General features: G+C 44.5%; 1 protein-coding gene across 3 annotated transcripts in view; it reads right to left on the bottom strand.

Annotated features, from left to right (window-relative positions):
* Positions 1-13249, bottom strand: part of WDR81 (WD repeat domain 81) — an 86122-nt gene extending 72873 nt beyond the window's left edge. The window contains exons 1-2 of one of the 3 annotated variants that reach the window (XM_068270070.1): positions 13144-13249; positions 1918-2074 (exon numbers count right to left, since the gene is read on the bottom strand). The gene's annotated coding sequence lies outside the window, so the exon portion shown is untranslated. The remainder of the gene's footprint in view (positions 1-1917; positions 2075-13143) is intronic. The other 2 variants (XM_068270071.1, XM_068270073.1) reach the window with 2 other exon arrangements.
* Positions 13250-13997: the final 748 nt, after the last annotated feature.

Below are 13997 nucleotides of genomic sequence, written 5' to 3'. Positions count from 1 at the left end.
GGAACTCCTCGAACTGAGTCCTGTGCTTGCTCTTTAAGTGTGCCTGGAGGCTTGAGGTACCCATCCTGGAGGGATTACGACCTCTGCTCAAAGTGGTTTTGCAGGACTTGCAGACTGCAAAACTCTCATCCAGGGTGGACACAAGGAAGTACTTCCAGATTGGGGATGTGAACACCCCCCTACGGCTGGTAGGGGGTGCCTGCTGTCTCACACTAGTTGGGGATTGCCTGGTGGTGGCTGAAATAGCGGGTAGTGGCTCCTGGCTACCACGCCCACTGCTGGCCCTGCCCCTGGCTGCCATGCTGCATCTCTCTGCCATAGCCTCCTCCTCCTCCGAGCTACCTTGGGGGGAGAACTGTGGTGGCACGTAGGGACGGTCCCGCACCTCAGACTCCTCCTCCTCAAACTCCTCCTCTGACCCCTCAACCACCTCTTCATCCCCTGGCTCTGGTTTCTCCACTTCAAAACCCTCTTGGCTGACACCGACAGGCCCCAGAATCTCCTGCGCAATGGCCCTCAGTGTGCTCTCTGACGCTGGACTAAAGTGGAGTGACCTTTCGTCCAATGAGGGCTGGTTGGCAGCTGGGGTCAACGTGACCTCACGCGGGAAGCGTCTGCTGCTGCTAACAGGAGTGCTGGTCAAAGTGGAGGTATGCGTGGAACCAGTGGCCTGCGGCTCCGCGACAGACTCTGCCTGCTTCTCCTGAATGGCCCTTCGACCCTGGCCAAAGATGGGTGCAAAACGCTGAGCCTCTGCACCACATCTCATTGCTCTGTCCCCCAGAGCTAAGCGCGCCGTGTCTGGCAGCCGACCAGCCACAGACCTGCCAGCGGCACTGCTGCCTCTGCCCCTTCCAGTCATTGTACAATACAATTTATCACAAACAAGAATATGGAAAAGGGATTTTTTTTTCTTTAATTAAATACGAGTGTGTTGACTGGTGACAATTGGACAAATTTGAATGGGGGGGGGGGGGGAGTTGTTTAGTTTTTTTACGGACAAATATGCTATACTAATGTACTGACTGAGTATAGTTCACTTCACTACACGTACAGTCAGTGACAGTAAGTGAACGCCTACAACAAGTAACAGTAGTAAGTAACAAGTAACAGTATAAGTAACAGTAAGTCTAGCCAGTCAGTCACTAAACTGAACTGACTCTGGTAATGAAGATAACACACTAGAGTGACAGAAGAAGAGAGTGACAGTGAGTGACAGTAAGACTGTCACACATTCACACTACAGGCAGCAACTGCAGAATCACAGTGAGATACAGATGTTGCTGACTGTAGCACTGCTAATGCTAGTCTAACAGGCTACCTAGCAAGCCTGGCCTGGCCTGCTCACATGGATTCTCAGCCGAGGTGGTCTTTATCTGCCGTCCTGGCCGAGTTTATCTAGTGTGTGTACGAACAAACATGCAGCCAAGTAAAGGGAGAGTCATCCAGTATGCATACTTGTTTTGGGTTGGGTCAGGAGTAATAATTTGAGAGTATCAGCATAACAGACAAGTAGGGTTATTTTAAAAAAGGTATATGGTTCTGTCCATACTCTCAGTTTTCCTCAGTGTATATTATCCTGATACCCACTCTATGGTTTCACATTTCAGCTGCAGCACCTCATGCAGGTTAAATAAAGTAGAAAAATATAGTAGAAACGAAACCCTAGTTCATTAAAAAAGAAAGAAGAAAAAAAAAATGAACATCTCTGACTACTATATCCGATGTGTAGTGCACACAACAGCAAGATAAGGATCCCACAATGTTTTAGAGGGTAACAGCGGGGTGATGTCAACTTGATGGTATTAGCACATTAAAATAAGATAAGAGGAACAGGACACCAAATTGTACATAGTAACTTGTACTAAGAACATGGCAAAAACTTAGACTTTTGTGAAGTCATCTCAAAGGTACAACTTGATTTCTGTCCACAGAGACTACTGTTCAGCTGGGCTGCTTCACATTTAATCAGGATAGCTAAAAGGCCTTCTGGAAAACCAGGTGTTTCTGCTCACTTCAGATCATACAAATATTCCACCGCCATGCACCTTGCCAGCAGAGAAGATGTAGCCACCTGTGAAAAATGTAAAAGTGTTTATCAGGGACATATTTTACAATAGGCAAACACTTATTAACATATAAATATAGTAACCATAAGAATTTTTAATCATTAAGTTACATTTAGTAAAGATTCTATTTAAGTTTATTTGAGTAGATGTAATAGCTAAAAAGAATTGGTTGCAGAGATAATACCCTATTTTTTGCCGTACAAGACGCTCCAGAATATAACTAGGTTTAGAGGGCAAAAACCAGGGGAAAAAAATATACTAACTAAACCTGGCGAGTCCATGTTACAGGAGTGTCTTGTACATGTTCTCCCCCACATGGTGTCGTCCTGTGTCCACCATGTGTCTGCCTGTATCCCCATGTGTCGTCCTGTATTCCCCATTTCCCCCCTCATGCTTCCTCCTGTGTCCCGCATGTCCCTCCTCGTGTTCTCCTGTGTCTTTTGCCCCCCCGCATGTCATCTTCCCCTCCCCCTTATGTCTCCTGGCGCCCCTCAGGTATGTAGTGGGAGCTGTTTACCTAATCCTCCATGCCGCGGGAATTGCAGACCTCCAACTTGTCCGTGCAGCTGGCTCTAGTGATGGGCTTCTAGTGATGATGCGATCATTAGACGCCCATCACTAGAGGAAGCCGCATGGAGAAGACGGAGGTCTGCAATCCCTGTGGCATGGTGGATTAGGTAAACAGCTGCCACTACACACCCGAGGGGGGGGGGGGGCTAGGAGACACAAGGGGGAAAAGGAGACAGCACAAACAGGCAGGGAATCCCCAACGTGGCGGCTGGTCATATCAGCAAGTGTATTTAAGTCGGGGATCCTGCCTTTGCCCTATATGACGCAGGGACTTTTTCTCCCCATTTTTGGGGGAGAAATAGTGCGTCTTCTACGGTGGAAAATACGGTACTTTTAATTATTTCTTATCAACTTCACTGCTTTCAGAAATTGCTTACTGGTAATTAAATTTTGGGCTTAGTTTGGCTTTAATTATGGTGCCTTGAACATCCCCATGCATGTAACCACCGTGGTGATCGGGGCTCCACACAATGTTGTGCTAATAAGTAAATCTTCACAAGCGTTAGCTCAAACTTTGCTCCATTTTCCTTAGCTCCCAACTCGGTGGCCATAATGCCACCGAGTCAGAAACTTACAAATCAGTCCCGTGCTTCTACAGGACTTCTCACTGAGGAGAATTACTGCAGGGTAAATGTTATGTGGCACAGGGACATTGAAAATCCCTACTTCTCTAAGTTAGTTCACGTTAGCTCAAATAGTAAAATCAGCTATGTTTAATGCTTCATTATGTTTACTTGGATGTAGGTGTAATTTTCCATCTTACATAACACACCCAGAATCGGGGCCTCACTGTCAGATACTTGAGAGGCACAAGTTTGCCAAAAAGATCTGCAAGTGATCTGGATTACAGCACCTGAAATGTACTTGGGAACAGACCTGTTTTTCCACTGTTCCAGTCTTAGCATCTCTGTAGCTTTTCCAGTCAGTTATAACAAGGAAATTCCTGACCATGCACTTTGCATGTATTCTTCAGAGACTTCCTTAGTAGAGTACAACATGATAACAGATGTCAGACCTATGACAATAATCCCAAAAAACAGGATGAGATTCCTCCCTTGCTTGCTAACATAGTAAAGGAGAGGACAAAATAAAGAAAAATGTACATAGCAAAAATATTTTTGCATTTTTTCAAACATTTTTTGCTTAATTATAACTCTTAAAAGGAGTTTTCAAGCAAAAAACCCTCCCCTCGCTCTACTTACCCTGGGGCTTCCTCCAGCCCCTTGCAGCCCACATGTCACACGCAGCATCTCTGCTCACAGCCGCCGGCCCGGGGTCCCCGCCAGTGCGGAGGCTGACCTCCTCTACTGCTCCTGCGCGAGTGCTGCTGTCGATTAAGTCCACATTGTCTGTAGTGTACTGGGCAGGCTCTGCGCCTGTGCAGTACACTGCGGACAACGTGGACTTGATTGACAGCGGTGCTCGCGCAGACGCAGAAGAGGATGACCTCCAGGTTGGCCTCTGCACCATCGGGAACCCCGGGTCGGTGGCTGCGAGCGGAGATGCTGCGTGGGACATGTGAGCTACAAGGGGCTGGAGGAAGCACTGGGTAAGTACAGTGTGGGGGGGGGGGGGGGTTGCTTGATGACTCCTTTAAAGATTAGAGGGGAACTTTTCTGAATGTAACTTAATGATTAAAATTGCTTATATTTTACAATGTTCATTTGTAAATTATTTAGTCAGTATTTGCCTATTGTGCAATCTTTCCTCTCACTAATTTACATACTTAGTAATCATAGATGGCGACATCCTAAGAGCCGGTTCCCACTTGTTTTAAAAACGTATCCATGGGATACGATTTTAAAAACGCAGGAAGCGGATCCCATGTTAAAAATAGGACCCACTTCCACTTGTGCAGAAACACGGATCGCACACGGATCAGTGTTTCGCGGAAAGAAAACGTTTTGGAAAGTGCAGACTTGACCGGAAAACGTGTCCAATGCAAGCCTATGAGAACGGACACTGTCCGTTCTCACTAGGCTAGTCGCTGCATCTGCAATGCCCGTTTTCGTTGCATCCACGCCGCCGCAGTGACATATACTCACGCGTCCCGCCACCTATCACCGCCGCTCAGTCTTTCTAAAACAGCCCGGAGGCCGACAGGAGGCACATTCCATTGACTGGAACAGACCAATGGGAATCCTCAGCAACAGAGAGAATTCATTGGTTCATGTTGAACCAATGAATATTCTCCCTGTTGCTAGGCAAAATTGGCCTGTTTCAGCCTATGGAGAGCCATGCTACTGCTGGCCTCCAGGCTGTGCTAGGGAACGAGCGGCAGAAGGAGCAGCGGGGCAAGCAGCGACGGCGGGTATATATACCGACATGATCGACACGTGTGCGAACCGGAACGTGCCTGCCATACACATCAGATCCATGTCAAACTTATCCGTTTTTCAGAAAAAAGGATCCTTTGACAGCGATCTGATCTGGAACGGCTCTAGTGTGGACCTATACTTATTCCTGTCAGGTGTATTATTGCAGAATGTTTGCTCATTGTGCGTTTTGAAATTAGTGCTCTGAGACAGCAGGCTGCATGAATAAATAGCCTAGGCTAAACATCATTGTGAGGGCAGTGTTACGTACAAATATACAGAAATCTATACATATACAGTGCTGCCAATATTTATTCATACACCTGCCAAATTTTGACTTCGTTACTTTTGTTCAACCAGCAAGTAATTTTTTGATGGAAAATGACATAGGTTTCTCCCCAAAAAAATAAGACTATGTACAAAAGGCATTATTGTGGAAATAAACATTTCTCAGCTTTTATTTACATTTGAGCAAAAAGTGTCCAGTCCAAAATTATTCATACCCTTATCAATAATCAATAAAAAAAGGCCTTTATTAGCTATTACAGCAATCAAACGCTTCCTATAATTGCAGACCAGCTTTTTGCATGTCTCCACAGGTATTTTTGCCCATTCATCTTTTTCAGCATTGAGCTCCAAATCTTTCAGGTTGGAGGGTCTTCTTGCCATCACCCTGATCTTTATCTCCCTCCATAGATTCTCAATTGGTTACAAGTCAGGACTCTGGCTGGGCCACTCCAAAAATGTTAATGTCATTGTCAACTAACCATTTCTTCACCAGTTTTACTGTGTGTTTTGGGGTCATTATGCTGAAATGTCCACTGGTACCCAAGGCCAAGTTTCTCTGCAGACTGACGTTGTTGAGAATCCTCATGTATTGCTCTTTTTTCATGGTGCTGTTTACTGAGATTAGGTTCCCTGGTCCATTGACTGTAACACACACCCAAAGCATTAGGTTCCCACCACCATGTTTGGCAGTGGGGATGGCGTTCGAGTGAAAGGCTTCTCATTTTTTACACCAAAGGAAACATCATTGCGACCAAACAATTCAATTTTTTTGTCATCTGAGCATAGCACAGAAGACCATTAGTCTTCTTCTTTGTCCAGATGAGCATTTGCAAAGGCCAAGCAATCTTTTGTGTGCCTTATCTGGAGAATTGGCATCGTCCTTGGTCTGCATTCGTGGAACCCAGCAGTGTGCAGTGTCCGTAGAATTGTCTGCCTTGAGACATTGCCACCAGCAGAGCCCAGATTCTCCAGGATGGCCTTGGTGGTGATTCTTAGATTCTTTTTCCCGCCTCTCTCACTATCCTCCTGGCCAGCACAACTGTCACTTTTGGCTTCTGACCACTTCCTCTGAGATTTTCCACAGTACAGAAGATCTTGTATTTTTTAATAATACTTTGCACTGTAGCCACTGAAACTTGAAAAATTTTTTAGAAATGACCTTGTAGCCCTTACCTGACTTGTGAGCAGCCACAAGTCCTCACTGAGCTCCTTTGTCTTAGTTATGACTGTCCACAATCCAACTGCAGAGAGCTACTGTTTTTCACTTGTTGAGTTGATGAAAACAGCTGTTCCCAATTAACCAGGATAATTAGGATGCTTTAGAATAGCTTGGACTATTTGGAATGGTATAGAACTTTGGATTTTCCCAGAGAGTGGGCGTTTGTGAAGGGTATGAATAATTTTACATTGGACACTTTGCTCAAATGTAAATAAAAGCTGAGAAATGTTTTTCCCACAATAATGCCTGTTATGCTCGAGTATAAGCCGAGATTTTGACACCTAAAAAGTGGTCCAAAAGTGGGGGTCTCGGCTTATACTCCAGGCATCGCCCCCGCATGCATCCCCCCACAGTTGCATAAAAAGTAGGAGCTGTTTTTATATAGCACAGCTGCATTTTAAATGAACAATCAGTGCCTGCGCAGTGTCCCACCTCCCTCCGTGTGCGGATTTTAAGTTGCGGTAGCCAGTGTCCGTGTATGTCCCCGTTCGCCAGAGCGGAATACTTCTCAGACAGTTCCTGTGCCGTGTCCAGCCTCCCTGTGTGCAGAGTGTGGCCATGCAAGTCCCCGTTCGCCAGAGTGGAATACCTCTGTGTCTTCTTCCACCATCCCCCGAATATCCGATCGCTCCGTATTGTATTCTTTGCCGACTGGTTCAGTGTCCAAAGAAGCATTCCTATACAACTTGCAAGTCCCTGTCTCTTTGCAATGATGTCATCTAGCAGCGCACGAATGCCGCTGCAGGCATCATTGTAAAGAGAAAGGGACTCGCAAGTTGTAGAGGAATGCTTCTTTGGACACTGAACCAGTCGGCAAAGAATACAATACCATTGCATTTGCTAGGGATCGATCGGATATTCGGGGGATGGTGGAAGAAGATACAGAGGTATTCCGCTCTGGCGAACGGGGACTTACATGGCCACACTCTGCACACAGGGAGGCTGGACACGGCACTGGCACTGTCTGAGAAGTATTCTGCTCTGGTGAAATTCCATGGCTGCCGTCCACAGTAACTAAAAAGACACTCTGCACTCAGGGAGGGGGGACACGGCACAGGCACTGATTGTTCATTTAAATTGCAGCATCGCTATATAAATACAGCTCCTACATTTATGTAGAGGTGGGGGGATGCAAGAAGGGGAGAGGTCATTGTGCTCCAAAGAAAAAACTTCCTCAAGTTATTGTACGACAAGGACAAATGATTCTTGGGACAAGGGGCAAGGCTGATGTCACCCTTCCAGTAAGTGTCATGTCTGCAAGATGACAGTTCAGGCTGCTGCTGCTGCTGATTCTCATGGGGAGAGGTTTAGTGTAAATTTGCATGTGTTCTTTACTGTGCCCAGGGGCCAAATCCAGAGCAAAACACAGCCAGCCATTCAGAGCAGCAGTCTAGGGGAGCAACCTGGTCCAGAGGTGGCACACACTTCCCTTGTCTCCTCTTCAGCCCTGATTGTGTATCATGTGCATTTGTCCCTTCTACCACCTCCAAGTCAACCGTCTTCACCAAACATTGCTCTGTTTGGCGCCATAAGACCACTGCATTTCCTACCCTCGGCTAATACTCGGGTCAATAATTTATTCTAGTTGTTTAAGGTAAAAGTTTTTTTTTGGGGGGGGGGGGGGTATGGTCGGCTTATACTTCGGTATATACGGTACATCATCTTATCCTTTGGGAGACACCTATGTCATTTCCCATCAAAAAATTACTTGCTGGTTGAATAAAAGTAACTTTAAGTCAAAATTTGCCAGGGATATGAATAATTATGGGCAGCACTGTAGGAAATGTTTCTGATGCTGAAACCAGGATAATTAACGCAAAATTGGATATCCCGAATAATGTCTTATACTACGGTATAGGTTGTTGTAATGCCTCTTTAAGTTCCTCTCTGCCACCAAAATTTCTGCTTCCATTGTACTGCTCAACCTCCCAGTAATGCAATATACTGGTAATGTGTTCACATTATAGAAAATAAAACAGAGTCTCATGACCTTAAAGGAAACCTAGCACCATTTTCTTCCTGCAGTTTCTCCTGCTTTCTAATAGCTATAGGAGCTGCCAAGTTCCCCTCTTGCCTTCTAGCTGCCATTATTTATCTAGAGGCAGTTGTGAAGATAGTATGTGTGACTTCCCTAAACTCTTTGAAGCCTCCCTGCTGATGAAAGCTTTTTGCTCTCTGCTAATGTGTGCAATAATTACATCAGTCCTTATCTCCCTGAAATTTCTATTTGTCAGGCAGGCCCTGACATCCGCAGAAGTAGGGTAATAAAAGCTTTTGCTAAACTTTTAAATGTAAAAAGGAGGTAGAATGGAAGTTTTTTTATGAGCCACATCATTGGCAAGCATTTTTTATGTGCTATTGATATGCACTGGGTGCTAAAAATGGTGCCCGGTTCCCTTCATTTGTAGCCTTTTGCAGTGCAGTCATGTTACTCATGTTTCTGCTGATTGGTTCTAATCTTCTGCTCATGTAAAAGTTTAATGCCTTTTGGAACTAAAAAAAAAATAAAAAAAAATGTAAAAAAAGTTATGAAGCTTGGTTTTTTACTAATGCGGGGTTTAGATGTCCATCTTTTTCACGTTAGATTCAATAAACACACTGATTCTAATAAGATTCTATAAAAAACGAAGGCACGCCCAATTAATTGTCAGTCAAATTCTGATTGGACACACCTGTTTAATGCCCATTTGGTGCTGGCTGCATCAGTGTGCAAGTAATGGCTGCACAGTTTTGCAGTGCTTGAGGCAGTATAAATCTAATGGCAGCAGCACTATCTGTTGAAATCTTGTCTAAAGCTACGTACAGAAACGCAATAAGTGTCGTCTGTGAAGGTCAAGCAGGGCCACACTGGTGCACAAGCAGTGTACAGATGCGCACAGATGCGCCTCATGACTACAGCCAAGGGATGCCTGTTTCTATGGAGAAACAGGTTAGGAGGAGATTGACGCAGTGCTCCTGCTTGACACATTCATGAAAATTAATTGAATCACTATTTGCACAGAAATCCAGCAGAAGTTGAATGCCAGGGAGGTTAATGAAAATAGGAAGTTTCTAATCCCCATGTAATAAATAAGGAACATGTGTGTCTCTTACTGATTACTTGCACAGTACAAAAACAGAATGTGACGGTTGCCTTTTATCTTTGCAATAACATTAAAACTTTACTCCTCCCAGTATATATCTTGAACACTAGCTAAAGGCAGTGGCATAATTGGTACTTATTAGCCGGGCGCATCCGGCAGGTGGCAACAAAACTCCACCAGAGTTACATCTTTCCCTACTATCCATGTCGACCTGGAGGGGGAATAGTAATTAGCGCCACCTGCCGGATGCGCCCGGCTAACGGATAAGTACTGCATAATTTCCATCACTTTGTTATGTTCAGGTCTGAGTTGCCAACCGCTCCAAAAAAAAACTTCCTGGGCACATACAGTAGGGCATATCTCCAAAGGCCTGCTTTTAAACTAAGCCTAAAGCCGCCACGCCACCCAAAAAAAAACAAAAACAAGCAGGTTTAACATACCTGGGGCTTCTACCAGCCCCTTGCAGCTGCCCTGTGCCCACGCAATTACTTCCCGCTGATCACGTCACTCTACACCTGCCGCAGCCCACTCACCCTGCCGTCTCTATGACAGCAGAGCTTTGTGAGACTGTTTTATTGGCTCCTGACCCTGTCATCACCGTGAGCCAATCTCATTGGCTCACACTGATCACAGGATCTGGAAACAATGAAATCGGCTCCTGACCAGCTCACAGAGCTTTGCTATCATAGACAGCAGAGCGGGTCAGCTGAGGCAACAGGCGAGTGATGCGATTGGTGGTCGCAGCGATTCTGTGCAGCGTGACATCGCCGGGTCCCCTCCTTAAAAGTGAAAACAGGGTGAGTAATATGGAGGCTGCCATATTTATTTCCCTTTAAGTAGTACCAGTTTCCAGGCTGTCCTGCTGATCCTCTGCCTTATACTTTCAGCCATAGACCCTGAACAAGCATGCAGCAATTAAAGGATACCCGAACTGAAATGTGACATAATGAGATAGACATGGGTATGTACAGTGCCTAGCACACAAATAACTATGCTGTGTTTATTTTTTTCTCTCTCTGCCTGAAAGAGTTAAATATCAGGTATGTAAGTGGCTGTCTCAGTCCGGACTCAGACAGGAAGTGACTACAGTGTGACCCTCACTGATAAGAAATTCCCCTTTTTTTTTACCTCTTTCTTGCTCTCAGAAGCCATTTTCTGCTAGGAAAATGTTTTATAGTTGGAATTTCTTATCAGTGAGGGTCACACTGTAGTCACGTCCTGTCTGAGTCAGGACTGAGTCAGCCACTTGCATACCTGATATTTAACTCTTTCAGGCAGAGAAATAAAAAAAGGAACACAGCATAGCTTTTTGTGTGCTAGGCACTGTACATACACATGTCTATCTTATTATGTCACATTTCAGTTCGGGTATCCTTTAAGGTGTTTCTGACATTATTATTAGATGCATGCTTGTTTCTGGTGTTATTCAGACACTACTGCAACCAAACAGATCAGCAGGACTGCAAAACAACTAGTATCATTTAAAAGGTAATAAATATTTCAGCCTTCAGATCACTCACACATCAGGTTCACTTTAAGGGGCCAGAAAACGCTGATACTGAAGTGGTTAACTAAGGAGATCCTCCAGAGGCTTCTTACCCTGACCCTTGCCACTACCTGGGACCCTTCAGCTGAGTGGGGCCACACTATAGTTCTGGCACAAGTATGGCCATGTTGCAGTCCACGTCTGTGCAGTAGTGCGGAGCCACACATGCATAAGCAGTGGCTCCCGCTTACTGTGCAGGCGTGGCCATATTTGCAGACACACAGTACTACAGCGCTCAGACTTGAAAAGGAGCAGGGCATGATCAGATTATGAACAAGCCCTTGTCGGTAATCTAATTAGGCAAGTATATGATTTTTGACCCGAGCTTTGGCTCAGAAAATCTCCAACCTATCTGGGTCGCAGCTACGGTGCATGAGCTGACCCCCTCTCCCCCCCCCTCCTCCTCCCACCACATGCCTCTTTGATAACGCTCCTGTGGCTGGGAGTGTTCTGCGCATGCAAGGCTACAACATTTTATGAACCTTGTGAGTCTTAACGAAGGGCGGCAGCGTCACAATGATGGGGACCCAGAAGACACTGAGGGGTCTCAAAGACTATGGAGCTGGCAGAAGCCCCAGGTAACTAAGTAATCAACTGTCTTGTACTTTAAAGATTTCTGAGTGGCTGTGCAAACACAATAGCAGGATAGCGATAAAAAGTTTAAAGTTTAAGCCATAATTTCTCTGTATGGGAGCTGAATAAGCAGTTATGTCAGTGTGATGTTAAAGTGGACCCAAACTAAAAATACAAGATTTCAGCAATAAAATCTATTTCTAAATTATAATAATAAATAGCAGCCTTTTTTCAGCTGCATGATGACAAATATTAAATATTTTACATTTATTGGAGAAACCCCTCCCTTCCTTTCATATTGCCGGCAAAAAATCCGGCAAACTGGTGGAGTAGATGGTGTCCAGCAAAGGAGGAATTGCTAATAACTGCCACCTGTATAACCCTAGTTATGCAAAGAGGAGGGTGAAGCATGCACTAAAATGCTCATAGGTTTGAAGGAGTGTTTATCTTTGAATGTGTCAGTGTTGCAACTAAATATTTTTAATTAAAAAAAATTTTTGGTTTGGGTCCGCTTTAAATGTTGTTTAAACTTCAAACATGGATTTTCACCATTTAAAATAAAAATTTGGGACTGCATAAAAGATATTTAAAATTAGTTTTATAAATAAAAATATTTTATCTCCTAACCTTATTTCCACTTCAACTTTGCTTTAAGAATGAATAAAACATTTAAAAAAAAAAAATGTGAGCAGATTATGTGGTGTTTGCACTAAACTAAACTGTGCTAAGCAGAATAAAGTGAATAAAATGTTATAGGAATTTTGGTACACACCATGCATTTTTCCATCAGATAGAAAGGTTGAATCGATTATTTCCCAAAAGGTCTGATCTGATTTCCGATCGGTTTTCTGATCACTTCTATACAAAATCAATCAGAAATCAGATCAGACCTGTCGGTAATAACAGATTCGACCTATCTGACAGGAAATTGCACGGTGTGTACCAGGCATTACAGGACAATAAATAGAGCAGAATACAATGCATTATTCTCTACTCATCATGCGTAAGACTTTACACACATACTTCTGCTTAACACAGTTTAGCGCATGCAACCCTATGTTAGTATTTACTAGAGATGGAATTGTCTTTCATTACTAAAAAGGAATATTCAAAAACTTTTCACAAAACTAAATCAGATCATCCTTGTGCACATTTTTAGCTCAGCCCTGCTAATTCCATCACCAATCACCTGACTTAAAATGTTCACTTTATCACTGGCATTTACTTAAAAAAAAAAAAAAACGCAGGCAACACTGACAGATAAATAGGTAAGAAGATAGCCACTAAAATTCAGGAACAAGTCTTTAGGGCTATATTTCCAGAAATCATCTATAGCCCACAAATACGATATTATGGAAGTAAACGTGTGTAAATATTAGTGTTAATATCCCCCATGGAGAGCAGAGAGGAGAGTGAGATCTCCAGTGCTGATGCATCGCTGCAAGAACAGCACGAGGTACACACAGAACGAACACGTTACCTGTGCAGCCCCTGCACCGATTCCCGCTCTGCCGTCTCTCCCCAGCGTACGATTTCCTACAGCAGCTCAAAGGAGATTATGGAAGTCTGAGCTCAGCCATGTTGGAGCAGCTGACAGCGGTCACATGACAGGGTGCGTCACTACGAGCAGCACGTGGCTGACAGTCGGGGCGGGACGCTGCTGGCGGTCACATGCCAGCAGAGCGTAAAATTATGAGAGCTTCAAGGGAGGGAAGGATACACTAAAAGTATTTTAAAGTAATCTGTGGGCACTGGGAGCAAAACAAAAGTTAGATAATTAGATGATCCAGAGGCTTCTTCAAACTTGTCAGATGTGTCTGGTACACATATACAGTGGCGTAGCTATGGAGCTGTGGGCCCCGATGCAAGTTTTACAATGGGGCCCCCCAAGCGCTCTATACATAACAATTGATACGGCACCAAAACCTGCCAAGGACAACCACAGTGTTAGAGGTGCAAGAAGGGGATGGGAAGCAGTTTGTTAATGATTACCACTATTCAAAGCATCTATATAAGTGATTATTATGAGCACAGAACCAATAGAGGGCTAATACTGCAGTTTAGGGAGGGCCCCTCGGGGCCCCTCTGGCCCAAGGGCCCCGATGCGGTCGCTACCTCTGCACCCCCTATTGCTACGCCCCTGCACATATATGCCATTTCGATTGGCCAATTTTACCATTTCCATGTAGTATGAGAGCACACCGACACAATGTTCATAGTATTCAAAATATGTTGGCCCGCATACTTTATGGAGGTGGTAAAAATTGGTCAGCGATTGCCCAATCAAAATTGTATCTGTGTATGCACCCTTTCATTTTTTTTAATTTTGGGAAG

Source organism: Hyperolius riggenbachi, chromosome 2 (genome assembly GCF_040937935.1).
Source record: "Hyperolius riggenbachi isolate aHypRig1 chromosome 2, aHypRig1.pri, whole genome shotgun sequence".
Taxonomy (NCBI): domain Eukaryota; kingdom Metazoa; phylum Chordata; class Amphibia; order Anura; family Hyperoliidae; genus Hyperolius; species Hyperolius riggenbachi.
This window is presented reverse-complemented; position numbering and strand designations above follow the sequence as displayed.